This window comes from Sinohyriopsis cumingii, chromosome 15 (assembly GCF_028554795.1).
Source record: "Sinohyriopsis cumingii isolate HCF-2022 chromosome 15, ASM2855479v2, whole genome shotgun sequence".
NCBI lineage: Eukaryota > Metazoa > Mollusca > Bivalvia > Unionida > Unionidae > Sinohyriopsis > Sinohyriopsis cumingii.
The window spans coordinates 148948823-148961086 of record NC_142975.1 but is presented as its reverse complement, the minus strand read 5'-3'; positions in this window follow the sequence as shown (position 1 = coordinate 148961086).

Genomic DNA, 12264 nt, shown 5'->3' with positions numbered 1-12264 from the left:
TTCTATTACATATACCAGCATTAAACCCAAACAACCTTTACAGATAATAATTCCCAAATAACTCTAGATATATTGACTGTCTTAGATAATATCTTCATGCCATTTGATACGAAAGTAAAATGAGATGCTAACAATGCAGTACTCAACAACTTGGGTAGACAGCTTGTGAAAGACATTGCTATATCATACAGAGGCCATGTTCTTTCCAAGTGAAATATCTACATCATTTTGTTGACTTAAAAAGATTTGTGGTTACCAGTATCAATTACAGGATTGAATAATGTGTATTGTTACAACTCTATGATTTTAAACCTAAATAACAGAAAAGAATGAAAACCAACAAGTTTTGTAAAATTAAACAAATACTTTGTTTCCCTAGAATACAAAGTGAAATTTTATAATGAACTTACAATATTGTGAATGAAATCCTAAATAGTCCTAAAATTTTTATCACAAGTCCAAAAGTATAGAGTTCCAAATGAATTCCAGTGGTGATATGAATGGATTCCAATATTGAATGTGCTGATATGCCAGTAGACTCGAATAGCTAATGTGGAACAGTCTTGATGTATCGTAATGATATAATCCAAAATATCCTTGAATGGATTCACAATAATTAAAAATATAATGGTATAGTCCTTAATCAATGAGCACTTTGTAACTGCAGTCAGTAATTTAAATAAATAAATCCACTAAAATTTAAACAATATAACAATATGATTGATTTCACTTTGGATGTTAAGAGAAGTAATTCCCGATGTAAACAACTTTATATACCACTCCACTTGACCTATGTCACAACCACCATTTTAAGAAAATACCCTGTCATCTTAATGGAAAATTACTCCAAAATTGTCAACAAAATTATTTTCTATAACTTCTAAGGTCAGAATCAAGGCTATATCTGAACTTAAGCTAATGTAAGCTTGTTTAAAATTTATTATTATCTTAATACATAACCTACAATGACAGACAAATATTAAGTATATAACATGTTGTTACTACTCAGATGAGCCCTTACAATCTATAATCATGGACAAAAAAATTAAACTCACAACACAAATTAAATATACATAACACATCCTCTGATAAGGAAAGGAAAGATTTACACAATAATGCTTTCTTTTACATATTGATCAAATATACATAATGCAGTATGGTACTTATATACATGTGAAAGTGCATCTGCAATTACTTTATCTTTTCTTATGTTGTGCCTGATGGCCATGTTGTTTCCCCAAAACAATGAACTAAACATTAACAATCTTTGACTTTTTGATTTTCATTTTGTATATGAATGTAAGGGGGCCATGATCACTGAATGTAATAATCGGAGAAGGAGTAGAACTAATATAAACTCAAAAGTGTTGCAAAGCCAGTATCAATGCCAAACATTCTTTTTCGATTGTGGAATAAATACTCTGGTGCCTGTTTAATATTTTTGAAATAGATAAAACACTGGATGATCCACACCATTTATGTCAGCTTTAGACAATACTTCACCAACACCAGCATCGCTTGCATCAAAATACATCTTAAAGCCCCAATGCCGCCGTTATGTGCAAACAGTCATGTATGCCAAATCATCTAATAATGCAGAATCTTGAAATATATTGGTCTTAACATCGTTGGGTTCAATTTAAACGAGATACTTTATCTACATTTCATAGCACCATGAACTGTGCAATTTCTTCCTCGAACTGAGAAACCCTGACATTTTCACATGTGTACGAATTAATCCGAGTAAGTGTCTATTCGCACGCCGTGTACCAACTTTTGGAAAGACTTCGCATGGCCGTCGTATGATCACTAAAGGAAACGCTATCCGCACGGCGACTGGTCAACGCATCAGGGACGATTTTAAAAAATATAGCCAATTATGTAAACTCTGCTAATTTCTTAGGTTGAAAGAAATTTCTCTTAATAATTTCAATAGTCCATGGACATTGTGTCCAAAAAAAACTAATTAAAACAGGAATAAACACTAAAACCTAATGATTCTTGAACTGATTCCATAAAAGCAAATAAACAATAAATGAACACCATCGTCCCAATCTTTTCCTGTATCAAAGCAATATGATAGAATGGTATTCTTCAAAGTTTGATTAAATCTTTTTAAAGCCCCTTAACGTTTAGTGCGGTAGGCATATGACTTGGGCTGTTGGATGCCTACTTCATGCATGGAAAATTTCTGACATAAAAAACTCATTCAAAGCTTTATGGTTTTAGTTTTAAAATAGTCCTCAGAAGGAACTGCCTCTGGGAATATATTATGATCAACAAGGTAATTTAAGGTAAGGGACAGACACAGTCTATCATTATTCACCTAAATGGTTCATCAAATGAAGCATAAGTTGCAGATAGCATTATGTATTTTCTAAATGTGTTTATCTACTAGTTGACAAGCCTGACAATATCTACAATATCATCAAATACATCACTTTTAATTTTCGGCCAATAAAAATTATTAAAGATCTTGCGATAAGTCTTATTGACCCTTAAATGAATGGCCAAAGCAGTTCCATTGGCTCGACAAAGAATTCCAGACTCTACGACTTAGGAACAACATTTTTATAGCTCACTGACCACTCGTCACCAACGGTACCTAAAGTGGTCCATATTTTCTCATATAGACACTAATTTTTCGCAAAATAGCAAACAGGTAATGTCTAGCTTCAGTTTTGCTAAACCAAACATGAAATTTCCAGATCTTTTTCATGTTCAACGACAAGTGATTGTCTTTTGTTACACTGTTTAGAATAAAGCGAATGAGTAGTAAACGAAGGACCACTGTGATCAATACCTCTTGACTGATCAATACGAGGAATATAATTACCTCATAAAATGTTTGATCAACAAATGTGTCAGCTAAAGCAATAATTTCCTGAACAACATAGCTCTTGTAACTGCACAAACTGGATATAAATCAGGGATTTCAGTCTTAGTAGGATCAACTTTTTATCTAATCAAGGCTTGTCAGTTACAAGTTGATTAACCACAACCTTATCTCCATCTAGGTAATTGTCAATTAATAAATGAATACCATCGATTGGTAAAGATGTTACTGTTCCGACTGTTACTGGTCCTGAGACTAAGTCTGATGACAAATGTACACTATGGAGAGTAACATTAATAAAGTCGCACTCTACTCCCTGGCAAAGAACACTTTTACTAGAAGAAGACTTCTCAGATAAGGACAAAGTATCTAATAAAAATAGTAGGCTGAGAAATTCATGTGTCCCTTAATAGGGATAGTCTTGACAGAATCACCAACAAGTGATACAGAACCTTTCGATAGGAATGGTTCATAATTCGCCACAACAAAATCAGACTGGAGTTTGTTTGACCCAACTAATGCATTGCTTTCAATTGATGACAATGACCTTGGCCTCTTAGAACTGAACATTTTGGAATAGCGCTGTCTTTATTCTGCTGCTTATATTTTTCAACCTGTAGCTATCAGAAATAACATGCCCTTTCTTCTCGTAATAGGCGTACGTAGGAAGAGATAAGTAATTCTGATCAGTCTTCTAAGAAAACTGATTCATCAAAGTTGTGCCAAATTGAGATTTGGATGCGATCGTATCAGATTAACTGCTGAGGATGACTTATAGATAAATGTAACTTGGTGAGTCAGGTAATACTCGTCAGCTATACGAGCATAATTTTTTTTTTAAAGTTTCGACCTTTTGCTCATCAGATTAGGTCCTGACATCACTATGGACGCAACACTTGTACTCTTAAAATAATACGAGTTTTCTGAAGTTATCGTAACCTTGACCTATCACTCAGTTGTTCTTTATCTCTTGCAAATTCGATGTGGGTCTGTCCAGTTTGTTTTGTTGGTTTTTTATTTTATTTTGACATGACTCGGGTACCATCTCATAACCAACTCAACTGACAGTGAAGTGTACACTTCACGAGCTTTGCCAGTAAATGCACTTTGTAATAATAGAGTCCAATGATCTCTTAGACATTTCACATTTTCAGCAATTTTATCAAAATGAGGAAAATATTGATCTACTTCTATTTCTCTAAAAAAGGATACTGACCTAATATTTCTGGTAACATCAAAACCTGAACTTTACTCTTGCCAGTTCCAATTCTTTTTGTGTTCACCGTTTTTCTCTTTCTCATTTTTGTCTTTGCATTTTCTCTCTTTTCTGTCATATTCTTGCAGTCTGGGAACAAATCAAACATTTTCTCAGATATATTGTTGTCCCTGATACCTGTCATTCCACAATTTTTATGAATCTTTTATTCCAGTTAAATGGTACCTTCCATCTTTGTAATCATTAGGACCAACACATTGAAATATGATCTCTCAATCTCTCTCTCTCTCTCTCTCTCTCTTGCTATATTCACTATTTTCACAAGACATCTGTTTTACCAAAATTACTGAATGCATCCAAAACAGTATTTTAAAGGACAATTATTTGGTTATTTTTTCTCTCTTTCTATTTTTTTTTTTTAAATTCTTGGGAGGAGGGATTATTTAAAATCGATTCCATCGCATTGCAAAATTATTTATTATTGGTATTCTTTACAGTAATTGATGCAAATCTTATGATCTTCCTCAAACCGGATGATACCTATATAAGTGCAAAGTTAAACATTCAATTATGTGCAATATCCATTTTGTATTTTAATTTTATTTCTTGTCCAAAGTTGTAAAATGTTTATTATGAAATTATATTATTCTTCACATCTGTTCGTTGTGTTCATAGGTCTCATTCTCGTTTAATGGTAACACTTTCTGTACTTAAATTTGTCTTCTTTATTAGTAAGTCGTTTCGTAAGTCTGGTCGTTAGCTATTGATGTACCTTTACATAACTGTATTGCCACATTCTACGAATGAACATCTTGAAATACGGTTTAATGTGATAGAAAAATTCATACAAATCGTGACTGCTGCCACCTTAAAATTTATGTTCACTTCTTGTACTTAAATCTTTTAAGTTTTCTTTGTATTAATTCAATTTAAATTTAACTTATTCATGCATTTTAACTGGTTTAAAGTCCAAGACATACTAAACGTGATTTTGACTATTTTCTCATCGACTTTGAATCATTTGATCGATTATAGAAGTCCTCGCTATATTTCATTTCAACAGTAATGTTTTGATTCGAATTTGAAAAAGAAATAATTTTTAGACATGTAAAATTAATTTATTTAATCTTTGCAATATTCTGCCTGCTTCTGTAGTTGAATCGAATATGTTCCTCTTACAAAACCAGAGGGAAGCCACAATTTTTCCGACGGATGCGTTTCGTGCTTTTGGACCGTGTATATTGCATACAGTATAGACAGTGTCACGCCTCTGACATGTTTAGCGTATCATGAAATTTTTTCTTTATGTTTATTTCTTCACGTTTTAAGTACGTGTCCCGCTCATGTGTGCTAGTCGTAGAATACAAATTAACCACTTTCTTAATTACTGTCACATCTGTTTAAAACCCCATCGGAGCAAACTTCAATATAACTATATTAAGGTTGTGATATAGTGCATATGTTTTTATTGTACGTAGTCAAACCCCTGTCCGAAAATAATCAGTACAATCTTAATAGAAGTCACAGTGTTTTAGAGTTCTATGGAATTCTTTATTAATTACAGTCAATATTTTGTATTACGATCAGGAAATTGTTTGACGTAATACATAGGTCACTTAACCGATCACACAATAATAAAGTTCTAGCGTTGCTTACTTAATATTTATGTTCGTTGTGATTGGAGTATATATTAGTCTGTCTACATAAAGTTAGATAAAGACATATATGAATTAATTATTTTTATTATATGCTCATTTTTCCCCCGTTAACTTTACATTGTCAGAATCGTGCAGTATTACCCGATACTGAACCCGCGCGCCAATACACATATAGCATTCACGTGCATAAAGGAACTACTTTCTATTGTAAACAAACAATGGACGCAAACGCCAGCACTTTTGATTTGTAAACTGTGCTATTACAGTAAAATTGGTGGAAGAGAAGTTTAAGAACAGAATCATATAACATTTTATCAGCTATTCAATTGTTTTATTTTTATTGAAGTTATTGTTCGTGGTCGTACCCAACGCAAGAAAAGATCTTAGTAATTTAATTTTTGACAGATTTGCCTACTCTGTTTATTTCTAAACTACTGCCCAATAACTTTTTTATTTTGATTTCTAATCTTTTCGTCTATGATGCAACGTCGTATTCCTTTGCGAGAGATATAAAAAAAAGAATTGGTTGGCCTAGTGATTTATATTTTTTATGAGTAAACAAGTGATTTCAAAGTAACCGCGTCTTGCATTGTGGTATTTTATAGGATGAAAAAAATAATAAAAAATACACCCCCACCCCTGAAAAATAGTACTACCCCAGCAACTGCTATTTGTAAACTACTCCGTATTTCTCTTAGGTCAAGCATTTATCATATGATATCTAAGTTCTCCTTTTTACCACCACCCACCCAAATTCTACTTGCATATTAAATTTTTATTCTATTGTAAAATTTTGGTGATAATTATTTTAGTAATATCGCAGTTTGCATTTTATGTAATGAAAAAGCTTAGATAAGAGACCTCTAGCTCCATGAAACCCTCAGATTAGTTAAAATTACATAATGACTTATACCCAGCCAGTGTATTTCTATTGAAATTTACAGGGTGCCATTTGGGTGGAGTTAACGATTCACCAAACGGATGCTCAGGAACACAGCACGCGACAAAACTTTTGCATCACCATCGTTCGGAAGAAGGTAAAGAAGCGTTCTCTGATTTAATTTTCAATTTAATTTGCCTATTGTTTTAAATAAATTAAGTCATCTCATTCTTCGGTGTCATTTATAGTGCAGTATCTGACTGGGCGATATAAATGACACAGATATTTTGATTGCGTTAAACACTGACATCTATTTGCATGTTGGCAGTGTGCTCTTTGCAGTATTAAAAATCGATAATCGCATAACTTTGATCAACGTTACATCCTGTAACATTTAATGATTGAGAAACAATTGAACTAGATAATCAAAATCAACTATGCGAATACAGATCATTGTTTAAAATAAATTTTGTTCGCTTACTTTTTGTCCTCAGGACCGAACGGGCAACCATTTTATGTACTGGGTATAGGTAGACAGAACTGACACAATCAACTATGTTAAAACCAGATCTTTCAACTCTACTCTCGTTTGACGCTACCGCACGACACACAAGGTCGATGTTCGAAAGTTTGATTTTAAACAGATTGTGGCTCTGTTAAATGTAAAATTGATCAGCATTACAAAGCAATCAGACAATTGAACATGTGCTTTACGACCATTGCAAAGTAGTCAAACCAATTAGACATATGCTTTACCGACATTACAATACAATAAAAACAATTAGACATGTACTTCACGGACATTACAAAGCAATGAAAGTGACTTGAATCTGCTTTACGGTCATTAAAAAAATAAATGCAAACTAAATTATATTCATGCAAAGTTAGTTCGTCTCGAAAGTCCTTGACTATTAATGCAGTGATATACATATATATATTTATTTGCTATTGGAACAAATTCAAACCCATTGTGTTTCATTGTTGAATATTGCAATTCCATCAGTCGAATGCTCTTTTGGGGTGTAGCTGGGGTTATGGTGTAGCGATTCCACTCCATGAATTTTCCTCATCTCTGCAACAATTAGGAATACACTTCATTTCTAAATAAGTGCTAGAATTATGGGTGGTTTTTATTTTTACTTGGATCTGTATTTGCTCCAAGATGTTCAGATTTTGTGCAGAAATCTTTTCTTGCAAATTGGAAAATATCAACGATTTGTTTTTCGGATGGATGTTGCACGACCTATGGGAGTGAAGTATTCATCCGAGAAAACTCGATCATATTTTCCCATACAAATGCAGTAACCACTTTATTATGCAGTCATTTTTTTTCTTATTCTATCTAAGACTTAATTATATAAAAAATATACCTCAAAAACAAAGTAATAGAATTTATTCTGTAATCCAACATAAATACACAACCGTATATTCATCAATACACGATAACAATATGAATACGCTCATAGCACCGCCAAGCGACCTTTGAACTTAGTCATGCGCTCGATATTAGTTTAAAAAATAATTGTCGTTTTGGTCTAATTTAAGTTGAAATTTAGAGTCATTTTGTGAATGAATGCGCATTGAAACAAGTTTTAAGGTTGGTCTAGAATTAATGGAGTTTGGTATTTTAGTCGATTCTACTCAATTACGCTGATTATGGACTGAATTTATTAGCTGTGTCAATTCGACACAATGTACATTTGACTATGAATTGAACAGTGAGGGACGGGTCTTGCCTCAGCTGCACGTGTTTCTGTTCAGTCATCGAATGTTTGGAATCATAATGTAGGGGAAAATATGAACTCTTTCAACTGTAATTGACAAAAAGACGCTATGGAATATCACGTTCATTTCATTTTTAGTACAGTAAGGAGAATGTTATTGCAGTTGGAAATGTAGTCGAAGTTACAGTAGAATTTCGAAATGTGTAATCAAGCTTTATAACCCATGACATAGCTCATGTAATTCGGATTTGCAGAACTAAGAAAGTACATTTTGAGGAAAAGTGTAAGTACATTTTTTGACATTCTTATTACTAGATAAAGAGGAGATGTTTATGCCTGTCCATTTGCATACCCTTTGTAGTGACCTAAACTATGTTATAACCTGTATGGCGTCTATCGCTAGCCTAAACCGAAACATGGTATCAACAAAGTTAATGCGGAAAATTGCAAAGCAGCTGGTGTCTGACAGTTCATTCAGCCAGCGGAATTAAGTAAGAATTCTTAGTCCTCTTGACTCATTGGCTCTGATAAACTAAAACCTAAACTGTCAACTACATGAGTGTCCATAGTTTGTTTACAAAGTAGTTCCTAAGACACTATATTATTTTTAGGCACACGTGTCATGCACGTGCATGCAATATCAATGAGTTCAGTATCTTAGAATCTACTGTCTGTTGGGTTTCTACTGGCGCTCTAATATCGACGCAGAAAGACGTGGGTCGATATGATGGACTGATGAAGTATCGAAGTCCAGTCGAAAAAGAAAATCCTCGTTAATGACTTTTTTATATTATACTCAGTGTTTGCTAAATATTACAGCTTTACCAAGATCCGCAGTTTATTCAGGTCCCCTGGATCTGGATGACAGAGTAGTAAGCATATCTGACTCGCGTCCAGAAAAGTGGGCTTTCAAATCTTGCCCAGGTAAAACTGTCAGTCGTCATGTTGTGTCTCTTGGCGTACACTTTTCTCTAAACTATTTAAGAGAGCAGGATACGATGAATTTTTTTTTTTACTGCGGTATAACGCGATATTTCTGTACATACCGCGATTGGCACTTAAATACACGGCAATTATATTAAAGGCCAACAATTTAATGTTCTGGGGCAGGGGCCTAACACTGTTTTGTTTATTTTCATCAATCTGTCAATAGCCGGAAAAATATCTTGCTGTGATTTACAGAAACACAAACAATATTACATCCATGATATTATTTGGAGAATTTAAAAAAAAATATATTCACATAAAAGAAAAACAATACTTCAGCTCAAAAGAAAATCACAGCTACCCAACTCCAAAACGGACAATACCATATATTAAATGGATTTGCTATGTGTATGTTAATTGTTGTATAAGTTGCAAGCTGTAACTAAAGTGGGATGATTCAGCTTACACTATAGCTGATGCCGCGAGAGACATCGTGCTCACATTAGACGGCATCTTGGTAAAAATAGGACATGTTGATAGTGAAGCCAACAATTTACTGTCCACACTTTTGATATAATAGGCAGGGAAACTTTGAGTGGGATGACAACATTCGGGCAAGATATATATCAGAAAGGGACAGTCAGTAATAAAATACACTTAATCAACAAACGAGAAAATATTTAGTGAATTTAAAAAAATTACGTAAAATTCAGGCTGAAACAAGTGCGCTCCTGAAAATCGTAGGATGATTCGCAGTATTACAAAGGAATACATATGCTTAATACATTCAGGTACAGTACCGCTCCGGTGGCCTAGTGGTTAGAGCGTCCGCCTCGGATGCGGTAGGTCGTGGGTTCGATCCCCGGCCGAGTCATACCAAAGACTTACAAAAATGGTACTAACAGCTGCCGCGCTTGGCGCTCAGCATTACGAGGTTAGTGTTAGGAACGGTCGGCCTGGTGTCAGGATGATGTGACTGGGTGGGATATCACGCTACATGTCTGCGACATGATGCTCCAGTGCTAGACATCACTATAAACTGCCACACTGCATACATCGTAGTGATATGACTGAAACATTGTTAAAGCTACGTTAAAAATCCAAATCTCTCTCTCTCACACACACACACACACACACACATATATATACTAGTAATTGACTAAAACATGTATGTTTGTTTTTCTCGGGTGGGGGATCCAATTATTTACCCCTAAAAGTCATATCGTACGAACCCCTTGTCCTCTCCATTAAGTGTCATTATATTACGTCCCGCCCCCTTTATCCTGTCCCTTTGTAGCATGTCCCCCTTTATCCAGTCCTTTCAGTGCCTTCATAATGCGTTCCCCTTGTCCTGTTCTTTGATGTGACCGTTTACTACGTTCTTATTTGTCCTGTCCTTTAAGTGTCTTAGAAGTACGTCCCCCTTTGTCCTGTCCCTTGAGTGTCTTAGAAGTACGTCCCCCTTTGTCCTGTCCCTTGCGTGTCTTAGAAGTACGTCCCCCTTTTTCATGCCCTTTGAGTGTTTTATACAGTATGTTCCCCTTTGTCCTATTTCTTGAGTGTCTTGGATAGACGGGTTTTGCTGTATATTTTTGCGAGTTTTTCAGTAATAATTGCAATACAATTTTCAAATAAATGTCATACATGATATGTAATCGCACGTTTCAGTCTAATGCTGATTCTAGTTACAATGCTGTTGGACAGCACACACGCTTTTCAAAATTTTGTATCTGACGACACAGCACCTGATTCGGTGGAAAGCTGTAATGTTCAACGTTTTGAAGAGTGCTTGACAAAGATAAAATGTGTAACTACGACGGAGTTGAAGACCAGTAATTACTGGTAACTACACAGCAACTGAAAATAAAACCATTCATTTTGGAATTCTTGAAATAAATCCAATTTTATACTACGTTTAACTAATGTGATTTGAGTTGTATCCTAATGAAAGTTAGAAAAACTGAGACAATTCATAACCATTTAAAAATGTAAAACAGAGTTATATAATTATGTTATGCTCTCTCTCTCTCTCTCTCTCTCTCTCTCTCTCTCTCTCATCGATCCGGTGGCCTAGTGGTTAGAGCGTCCGCCTCGGACGTGGGAGGTCGTGGGTTCAATCCCCGGGCGAGACATACCAAAGACTTACAAAAATGGTACTAACAGTTGCCTCACTTGGCGCTCAGCATTAAGAGGATAGTGTTAGGACTGGTCGGCCTGGTGCCTGGTGTCAGCATAATGTGACTGGGTGGGACATCATGCTACTAAAAACTGCCACACTGCAGACATCGTAGTGATGTGACTGAAAAATGTTAAAGCTACATTAAAAATCCATATATATATATATATATATATATATATATATATATATATATATATATATATATATATATATATATATATATATATATATATATATATATATATATATACTTAATCAGGTTTACTCTGGATATCTGCGAAGATATGCCTGAATATTATTCTATATATATACACGATTGCAGAAGCTCTGTCTGCACAGATTTTGTTTTCATCGTAAGAAATAACATGTTTTCGTATCAGCTGACATTAACGATTGCCGATTGTGCTTGGAGTTGTAATGGTCATAGTTTTAAGATCTTGGTAGTGGCTGAGTCAAACATGAACTACATAATCATCCTCACGTGATCTGTTATTCGTTCTTTTCTTCATGTTATGTAACTATTCCGTTCTATGATGAACTCTAAAATCACAACTGTATTAATTGCTAGTTGTCTCTATTATAATATCAAAGTATGCACATATGTCGGACCCTTGTTTTTGGGTCTTGTCTGGCAGAAAAATATCGTGTGTGACAAAACATTTCATGATCAATGTCGATAACTATTCAATAACCTACCATTTTCATGAAATATTTAAAACGTCGCTAGCCAGATAAATAATTTGACGGATTTTTTCATAGTGTTGCAAAGAAACATTCATAGATCAAATCAAATGCCAATATCATTTGGAATAAAATAAATAAATTGTTCCAATAACTCCACTAA